This window comes from Hemitrygon akajei, unplaced genomic scaffold (genome assembly GCF_048418815.1).
Source record: "Hemitrygon akajei unplaced genomic scaffold, sHemAka1.3 Scf000107, whole genome shotgun sequence".
In the NCBI taxonomy this organism is placed as follows: domain Eukaryota; kingdom Metazoa; phylum Chordata; class Chondrichthyes; order Myliobatiformes; family Dasyatidae; genus Hemitrygon; species Hemitrygon akajei.
The window spans coordinates 1,575,916-1,586,898 of NW_027331993.1; positions in this window are offsets into that span (position 1 = coordinate 1,575,916).

Below are 10,983 nucleotides of genomic sequence, written 5' to 3' on the forward strand. Positions count from 1 at the left end.
AGTCCCTGTGTCGGTGCGAGTTGTTTTCATCCGTCTGTTGGAGCCTGGAATGCTCTGCCCAAGGAGGATGGATGTAGAGTCTTTCCCAACATGTCCGAACTGTTTAGATCGGGAATTGGAAAGCCAAAGTCTACGGACAATGGCCTGGAAAATGGGGTTGGTACAGATAGAAACGATGGAAATATTTGATCAAAGAGACTGCTTCTGAGTTGTATGTAGCCGGATGCCTTGTTGACCTCGACTCAATTTCCCCACATCCTGCTCTGATCGTCAGCAGGAACCTGAGACTGGAGATGTGCTAAGACGAAGACTAATCCAATCGTTGTGACCCATTGCATCACATCGTAAACCCCGTGTCCGCAGCCGGGTGAACTGGGAAAGAGTTTTTACTTTCTGCAATAGATCAGATGGGTTCCTGGCGTCATCAAGTGGTTAGTAGTAGAAGCGGGTTCCTGTGATAATCAGGGTGAACTTGAACAAAGGACTACCAGAAGGAATAGCAGAATGGGGGAAAAGACAGTTGGCTGGGTGGCTGTGTAAGGTTGAACTGCAAACCTCATGAATCTGGAATTATTCTTGGAATCTGAATTACGTGTTGGGAACATAGTATGTGAAGAGCAAGAGGAGAAGACTTGAAAGAATAGGACCTATCAAGTGTGACAGTGGGGAAGTGTGTATACAACCGGAGGAAACAGCAGAGGTAGTTAATGAATACTATATTTCAGTATTCACTATGGAATGTGGAACAGCAGGTTGAAAAACTTGGACATGTAGATATTAAGAGAGAGGATTGCTGGAGCTTTTGGAAAGCATCAAGTTGGATAATTCGCCGGGACCGGATGAGATGTACCCCTTGCTGCTGTGGGAGGCGAGGGAAGAGATTGCTGAGCCTCTGGCAATGATCTTTACATCATCAGTTGGGACGGGAGAGGTTCCCGAAGATTGGGTGGTTGTGGATGGTGGTCCTTTTTTCAAGAAAGGGAGTAGAGATACCCCAGGAAATTATAGACCAGTGAGTCTTACCTCAGTGGTTGGCAAAATGATGGTGAAGATCCTGAGAGGCAGGATTTATGAACTTTTAGAGAGGTATAATATGATGAAGAATAGGCTCTGTCAAGGGCAGGTGATGCCTTACGAGCATGAATGAAGTTTTCGAGGATGTGACTAAACAGATTGATGAAGGAAGAGCAGTAGATGTAGAGTATATGGATTTCAGCAAGGCATTTGATAAGGTGCCCTATGCAAGGCTTATTGAGAAAGTAAGGAGGCATGGGATACAAGGAGACATTGCTTGTGGATCCAGAACTGGCTTGCCCATAGAGGGCAAAGAGTGGTTGTAGACGGGTCACATTCTGCATGGAGTTTGGTCACCAGTGGAGTGACTCAAGGATCTGTTCTGGGACTCTCATTCTTCGTGATTTTTATAAATGACCTGGATGAGGAAGTGTAGGGATGGGTGAGTAGGTTTGCTGACGACACAAAGGTTGGAGGAGTTGTGGATAGTGTGGAGGGCTGTCAGAGGTTACAGCGGGACATTGATAGGGTGCAAAACTGGGCTGAGAAGTGGCAGATGGAGTTCAATCCAGATAAATGTGAGGTGGTTCATGTTGTTAGGTCAAATGTGATGGCAGAATATAGTATTAATGGTAAGACTCTTGGCAGTGTGGAGGATCAGAGGGATCTTGGGGTTCGAGTCCATTGGACACTCAAAGCAGCTGCGCAGGTTGACTCTATGGTTTAAGAAGGCGTACGGTGTATTGGCTTTCATCAATCGTTGAATTGAATTTAGGAGCCGAGAGGTAATGTTGCAGCTATATAGGACCCTGACCAGACCCCACTTGGAGTACTGTGCTCAGTTCTAGTCGCCTCACTACAGGAAGGATGTGGAAGCCATTGAAAGGGTGCAGAGGAGATTTACAAGGACATTACCTGGATTGGGGAGCATGCCTTATGAGAGAAGTTTGAGTGAGCTCGGCCTTTTCTCCTTGGAGCGACGGAGGATGAGAGGTGACCTGATAGAGGTGTTTAAGATGATGAGAGGCATTGATCGTGTGGATAGTCAGAGGCTGAAATGGTTGCCACAAGAGGACACAGATTTAAGTCGCTGGGGAGTAGGTACAGAGGAGATGTCAGGGGTAAGTGTTTCACTCAGACAGTGGTGAGTGCATGGAATGGGCTGCCAGCAACGGTGGTGGAAGCGGATACAATAGAATCTTTTACGAGACTTTTATATAGGTACATGGAGCTTAGGAAAATAGAGGGCTGTAGATAAGCCTAGCAATTTCTAAGGTAAGGATATGTTCGGTACAACTTTGTGGGCCGAAGGGCCTGTAATGTGATGTAGGTCTTCAATATTTCTGTGTTTCTAAAATAAAATAGACAACTTTCAATAAACAAAATAATAGCTGTCTGCTCATTAATGCAAAAAGGTGTAATTTTAGAGCAGGGTTTTCTTCCAGATTGTTTACGATTGACAGAATTGCTGGAGGGGTGGACGGAATGGATGCATGGGAGGGAGAAATGAAGTACCTGAGAGAGGGAGAGAGAGAGAGAGAGAGAGAGAGAGAGAGAGAGAGAGAGAGAGAGAGAGAGAGAGAGAGAGAGAGAGAGAGAGAGAGAGAGAGAGAGAGAGAGAGAGAGAGAGAGAGAGAGAGAGAGAGAGAGAGAGAGAGAGAGAGAGAGAGAGAGAGAGAGAGAGAGAGAGAGAGAGGGAGAGAGAGAGAGAGGCAGTCAAATAGACAGACAGGTAGTCAGCGATGTACAAACGAAATGTTATGCAGAATTTGTGAAATTCAGAGCTGCTGATATTTTGTCCTTTGTAATTCAAAGATACGATAACTTACCCGAAGTTGCTCAATTCGACATGCAAATCAGAAGGATGTATTATGCCACCTTGGAATTGAGCTATTTATTCTCCAGCTATGGACAGATTGGTTTCGGATAGAAATTAAGATTTCGGGTCACCTAATAGTTATTTTAGATAACCAATGATCTTAACCACTCTGAATCCGACATGTTGGTCTGTTCTCACGTGTACTGTTATAATTCTTCACGGATAATGCAGAAAAGTTCCTGTAAGGCAAATGGAGATACTTGTGGCTAAATAAGAAATCAAAGTTAGACCTTGCAGACAGGAAAGAGGTTGGCATGTTAAAAAATGACAGAGCCTGTGCACAGGGATATTTGCCATAGCGGCCGACCATAGATTTGGGGAGGCATGGATGCAGGACCATGGACAGTGCAGTGTGAACAGTTTCCGGGTCATGGACAGTGCAGAGCATACCGTTTCAGGACTATTTTAGAGAAAACGCACGGGACGGGGGCATTTCTGGTAGCCACATGTTTTCCACGGGTATCCCAGTATCCTTCCACTTTCCACAAAGTTGGTGGATAAATTGGCTACTATAAAGTTCCCAAATGAGCGCTGAAAAGTCTGTTCTACTTTGATGGGTTACTGAAGTCTGAACCTCAAAGGAAAGTTGCCCCCCACCCCCCCCCCCCCGTCCTTCTGCAAGTGTGGTCATGTTCGGTTTCTTATCCAAATGTGCTGATTCAGATCGAAATCATATTTAGGAGCACTGTTCCCTCTGAGTTGCCCGGGTACGCGGCCGCCCAGTCACTGAAATGCTCCTGTGCACACGAGTCTTTGCTGCCACGTTGCTGAAAGGGGGCGGTATTTTCAGGCCGTGACCAACTTTCCTACTCAGAGGAATGGTTGGTCCGTGTACATGCAAACAAAAATAGAGGGAACGTTGTTAAGGAGAATTATTTTGAATAGATTTAAAGGACAGCTACAACTTCATTATATTTTATTTTTCAGTTTACAAGATGCATTGTTATGAACATAGCTCTGAATGCATTGGTTAGAGAGTGTGTAAAGATTAAACACTTACAGTAGTTCCATGACTGTAGAATGGATGGGTTTTCATGATCTGGGTTGCAGAATTATTTTAAGGTAATGTACTGACTGAGGACAGTAAAGTTTTAAATATCTATATCCAGATGCATTAAAATGGTTCCTTTGATTTACGGCACTGTATTCATTGAAATGTTTTATCATTTGAACTAAGCAAAACACTTTGAAGTTCACATTCTCAGACGTTTCCTCTGGGATTCAGATGGTATTTTGTACTATCATGCCGCTTCAAGATCAATTTTGTCTGCATTGTATATCGAAGGATTGCTATTGGAGGAAATGAATGATATTTTTCAATAGCTTTCTTTAAAAACATTGTTAACCGTGTGATTACTGTGAAATGTCTATTAATCTACCTCTATTAACTTAACACATTTGAGATCAAATTACGTTTTTTAATTGGAAATGTCTTAGGTAAAGAGGCTCAATCGCCACATACGGTATTACTGCAATGAGAGGCGACTGTAGCAAATAGTATTAACTACCGGCCTCAAATGAGCAATGCCCAGGGTGAAATAATACGGGATCCGTTACTTAACACCAGCAAGTTTGAATAAAGAGCCTTATGTTTCATTGAAAGCGATTTCGCCTTTTCATTGATTAGCCTATTTAGAACTGTCGGTCCTCTGGGGCATTCATCACTCAGTACATCTAAACAGCTTCCAACTTTACTGACGTGTGATTTAATTAAAACAATTCTGAATGTGAATGATGTTGTAACCTGACTGTCCCTGTGGGGATGTGGAGGGGTTTATACTAAAGACAGCAGGAACAAACATCTCACTGTGGTTGCTTGTAAATCAACGGATCGGATCCTTCACACAGAAAATGCTGGAGACGTTCTACGGTATCAGGAAAATATATTATATCATAATTGCAATTGTTGGTGTCCCTGGTAAGCAACTTTAATTTTATTTTGTTATTTATGTAACTTTACACTCGGGATTATCTCCCGCTTTGATCTGTGGTTGAGAATGTTTGCCTTGAACTAACAGTTAAACAGTGGTGTCCGCTCCACGATCTGATGTCATCACTGTAAGTTTCTAGTACTGATAATAATACCACTAGTAATTGTAATAATAGCAATATGTAATAGTAATACTAAATATATCTATGTAAATCTTCGGAAAGACACAACACGAAAAAGCAGCAGAATGGTCTGAAAGTTCCTAGCAATTGAAAAATGGGTGTACTTGGTTAAGCCCGTACCTCAGGTTTGACCACCTTGAGCTGAGTAAAAACATAAATAAATCTAATAGCAGAACGAATATTTGTCTTTCTGGGCGTTTAAAGTTCTTCGTGAGAACTCAGATTGAACAACCACAGAGAGACATTCTGGGAAGAAGTCGACAAGTCACCCGGTTACTGCCTGATAATAATTAACATAATTCCCAGATGAGATCTGTGCGTTGAGTTTTCGGCCACTATACTGAAGGATAGAAACAAATGCTTTACAGTCGTTGCGTTATGAGAATGATCCAAGTAATTCCTATTTTATTTGGTTGTTGCTGATGTTATTATTTCTTTTTTCACCGCTGCTGTTGGTTCAACGAGCTTTTTAACTGGTGAAACACAGCGGAAGTGTTTACCCTCTTCTGTTTTAAATCCACAGAATCGACCGCTCTGGAGTTACTGAGAGTGATCGGCTGCTTATGTTTACAACAGGGAAATTGGTCTTTATTGTGTCAATAGTCAATTCAATTGTTCCGGCAACTTTTACCAATACTCACTGGTCTGTGACGTCACTGCACAGTCTGTGAAATATTGCTGTATGTTTGTGGATTGTTAATGTTCCATAGATTGTTAAAAGTAATTCACGTTTCCGAAGTTATCCCTTAATATTATTTGGTGCCCCACCACTGTACGGACCTGTGCACTGAACTCAACGGCGTGACCGTGAGTGAAGGAATTCTCATGGAATTAGATTTTACCTTAGCATCCATACTGTAAAAATAAGATTAACATCAAACAACATATTATATCTCCTCTATGGGGTGCGAACCCAGAGGTTGCTGAAACTAGCGGCATAACAGGGTCGGGGCGGTGTAAATGTAATTTTATATGGCTGTCTTTATAAGCCAAGACATTGAACGTACAGTTTTTACCTCATGTTGCAGCAATTTGACAGCAATTCAAAGTTTCCTCAGAGATCTGGTGGGTACACAACTGGGAGGATGTGATAGCGATAGAGAGAATGCTGATGGATTTTGCAAAGACGCGGCTCTCGATGGAGAGCCATACCTACAGGAATTCAATAAGCTGGTTTTATTCACACCGGAGCGCGGGAGGCTAAGGGGAGACTAATTGTATTTGTTTGCTTGGCGAATCATCGGGGGTCGAAGGGTCTGTTCCGGTTCTGTGTTGTTCTATTTTCTATTGTCTGTTGCGTTTAGACAATATCACAGAGATGGTGCATAGACAGAATCATCTTTTCCCGATGCCGACGAGTTCGAATTTATAAGACGCAGATTTAAGGTGAGAGGGCAGATATTTTAAGGATATCGATGTAAAATGCAATATTTCAAACAGAGAATAGCAAGACCATAGGATCATAAAATCACATGACAGAGGAGCACGGAACCACATCCTTCAAAACCCCTCACTATCGCTTTCACACCTAGCCAAGGTTTTCGTAAATATTACAACCGAACTCTTGCACTGGGATCGACTCTGCCATTTAACTGATCGTTAGGAATTAACTTGTGACTCTTACCCGATTAACGCACAGCCCTGGTGTGTTTTGATCTTGATTCCCCTGCCTATTTCCTGCTACCGGTGCAATGCGTGGACCCGTGTCGAGTTTCTGACATAACAAGTTGTGTTTCGCTTTCAGCCCACGGGAAAGCACAAAACCCTGCCAACTTGGGAGATTTAGGGAAGATATATTATACTAATTGGCATTATATTTCTACGTCGATATTTTCTCTGGGATAATTCTCTTTCCACCCACAACAGCAAGCAGTGGTGCTAATTCCCTCCCTACTGCTTTCACATCGAACTGATTTGTCTACGTATACAGTTTTGAATTTCCCGCTCGCTTGCCTGCGGTTTAACCTACGCGACGATCATTGGAATCCTTCACTCCTAGATAACCATTATGCTCCTTCATCCATTTGCCTACCTCAGAGATCCCTCAATGCCCCAATGTATCCGCGTTTACCACCAACCCTGGCACGGCGCTGCAAGTACACAACACTCTCTGGGTAAAGAATCAGGAAATCTCAAATACTTTCCTCCAGTTATCTTACAATTATGCCCCCTTGTAATAGCTATTTCTTCCCTAGGCAAATGTCTCTCTCTGTCCACTTTATACCCGCCTCTCATCACCTCTACCAGTCCAGTGCTGATTCTCCGTCGCTCCATACGCGCTAGCTCGCCGCTCAACCTGTCCTCATAGGACACGTCCAGGAAATACCCTCCTCTGCGCCCGCTCTGAGGTTACCACGTCCCTGGATCAGAGCTTCCCTCCACATGAGCTGCGTAGGGCGTTCCATGGTTGCTTGATTTATTTTAGAATGATATGAGCACAATACAATATCAGAGTCACAAGCCGTCTACACGAGTTAGCAGAGTCATAGTTGACCTAATTACAATCTCAGATGTCCAGTTTACGGTTCAGGATACTGACCTGCCGATCATAACGCTTCACAAAGGCTGTGCTCCTCCTTTGCAAATGTTGTTCGACTTAATGAATAATTCGATAGTTCCATTTGTTAATCAAATGTATCCGCAAGTGCGTGATACAGCGTTTACCGTATAGATTTTGCCCAGAAAAAAAAAACAACGACTGCATGATGACTACGGTTCGGAATTTAAATGAAATACACAGAGAATATATTTTAAAATGTGGTACATTTGTTATCAATGGAAGGCTACCTGAAGACGCTGGATTCCAATCAGGCAGCGTGGACATTGTCGGGATCTACACACTGAAGCCCACAGTTAGTCGGGTCATGGGATTTTGCGGGGGAGTGGCGTCTCCAGCAGTTTCAGATTTCTGTTTTGTCCGAAATTCAAGTAAGGGCAGATCTAACTCAAAGAGATCTTCGCTCTCACTGCAGATTATTTCCCTCCATTTATTGCGTTACATCAGCAACAAAATATCAAGCTGTTACCAACTCTTGTAAACCGGAAGTTGGGTGCTTGGAACGTAGACTGGTGGACAGTATGATCCTTTCAACTTCCCTACATCCTCCAGTAACGTGTACTCCGGACACAGAAATTCATCGCTTAGAGTTTTCGTGATTTTATTTTTCTTCTCATTTTTTGCAGTGAACTTAGTGGCGATTGCGATCCTGTCCCGGGGGAAGTGCGGCCTCTCCACCTGCACCACTCGCTACCTGGTGGCCATGGCAACAGCGGACATAATGGCTGTTACCACTGCAGTCATTCTGAGGCGGGTCAGTTTTTATTTCCCAGGATCCTTCTTGGATATCTACCCAGTGTGTAGCATTATCTTTGTACTGCAGTGTGCTTCCAGAGACTGTTCGGTCTGGCTCACCGTCACCTTCACCTTCGATCGGTTTGTCGCCATTTGTTGCCAGAAGCTGAAAACAAAATATTGCACCGGGAAAACTGCGGCTTTGGTTCTGATGACTACCTGCACACTGATCTGTTTTAAAAACGTTCCTTTCTATTTTATACATAAGCCAGGAACACTGATTAATAACGTTTTCTGGTTCTGCAAATTAAGGGCAAGTTATTACACCGAACAAGGATGGGTGGCTTTTGATAGGTTGGACAAGAGTTTAACTCCGTTGATCCCCTTTGCTTTAATCCTGCTTCTCAACTTTCTGACAGTCAGACACATCCTATTGGCCAGTCGAGTGCGCAAGGCATTAAGGGGTCAGAGCAAGGGAGACAATCGGAGTGACCCGGAGATGGAGAGCAGGAGGAGGTCGGTGATCTTACTCTTCTCCATATCCGGCAGCTTCATTCTACTGTGGTTATCGACTGTTGTAAATTTCATAAAATATAACGTTTCTCAAACAGATCCTAACAATTACACCGATTCCGAATATATACTTGAGCAGGTCGGGTACATGTTGCAGAATTTGAGCTGTTGCACAAACACATTTATTTATGGGGTGACTCAGGCCAAGTTTAGGGAACAGTTCATAAGCGCAGTTAAATACCCTGTGACGTCACTGCTGCGATTCATTAATAAACTAAAGAACTGACCGCGGGCACGGCTGCTTTCAATATCTCCAGTTCATGAATGTTTATTTTTGCTATTTAATACTTGCATATGTTACACGTGGCTGCAAACAATGGGATCGACGTGTGGGAGTTTAGCTTAGAAAGTGACGTTGGATCTAATGGAAAAACGTGGGATCCCTTTTGCAGATATTTATCCAGATATTCTAGATTCAAGATTCATGATGGTTTGTTTTCATCCTTCATTCGACCAGTGTAAAGGAGAACGAAATGAATGTAACTCCGGATTTGATGCAGCAAGAACCTAAATAAAATGGAATAAGCAAAAATAACTCAATAAAGCACCAGTAATATAAGCAATCGCATCAACCCGTTTAAAATAACTGTTTTATACACAGTCTGATAGAATTACATACAGTGATATGTGTGAAGAGATGTGCGGGGGGGATCGGGGGGGGCAAATCGGTGCAGGTGTTGACCACATACACAACGCTGGAAGAACTCAGCAGGTCAGGCAGCAACCGTGAGAAAAGAGCAGCCAACGTTTCGGGCCGAGACCCTTCATCAGGTATGGGGGGGGAAGAGAGGGCCGAAGCCCAGTAATAGAGACGGGGAGGGGGGGAGGGCTAGAGGTGCCAGGTGGAAAACCAATCAGAGGAAAGATAAAGGGGGAGGGGATAAGCATGAAAGAACTGTAGAGATAAAGGAGCAGAAAGTTGAAAGGGGAGAGAGGCAGAGAGGGACCTGGGATAGGGGAAGGGCGAGGGGAAGGGAATTACCGGAAATTGGAGAATTTAATGTTCATACCACCAGGCTGGAGGCTACCCAGACGGTAGATGAGGTGTTGCTCATACCACGTTGGCTACTCTTTTCTCACGGATGCTTCCTGACCTGTTGAGTTCCTCCAGCGTTGTGTACGTATTCTTTGATCCACAGCATCTGCAGTTGTATTTTTGTGTAGGTGTTCATCAGCCTGACGGTTTGGGGAAAATATCTATTTTTCAGTCTAGTGACCCTGGCGTGGATGTTGTGTCACTTCTCCCCGATGGAAGAGTGGGCAGTTCCACAAACAGTCCGCAGATGTATCGGGACTGATCTATCTAGCAGAAATTTACCGCCTCACCTTGTAGTCAATACCCAGGAAGATTTTTGCTTCTAATATTTTTATATTTCAGTACTCATCATCCCTTGCTGCAGATTCTCTCAATAGAACGATCTGAATGTCATCTTTTTCACAAGTATCTGTTGTGATTTTCGATGAGTAAGTATATCAGAGAATGAGCTTGTCATCCTTGGAATAGTGTCTGCTAGAGACAGCCTGGTAGATGTGTGCAAGGTAGATGTGAGCAGTATAGGAGAGGTAGATAGGAAGAAATTTACCCCCATGTCTACAATGAGGAAGCTCTATGTTTACGTTTGGGGATACAGCATCGGGAGTGTAAAAGGTTTTTTCAGCCAGCTGTTGGATACCGGAATGCACTGCCTGAGAAGGATGGGTTCAGAGTCTTTCACAACATGTATGAAACCGTTTAGTGAAAGAATTGGAAAGCCGAGACAGAGGAGGCTACGGACAATGATCTGGAAAATGGGGTTGGTATGGATAGAAACGGTGGAAGTAATTGATCAAAGAGACCGTTTCTGAGTTGTATATAGCCGGATGGCTCGATGGCCTCGATTCAAATTCCCACATCCTGTGTAAATAAATGATATAGTGAAATGCTCCTGTCGATCCCCACTGCCCAGTTTCGCTCTGATCCTCAGCACGAACCTGAGACTGGAAACGTGTTAAGACTGACACTATTTCAATCTTTCTCACCCATTACATCTCCACGTAAACCCCGGGTAAGCAGCCGGGTGAACTGGGAATTAGTTTGCATTTCCTCAATAAATCAGATGGGTTCTCGGTTCCA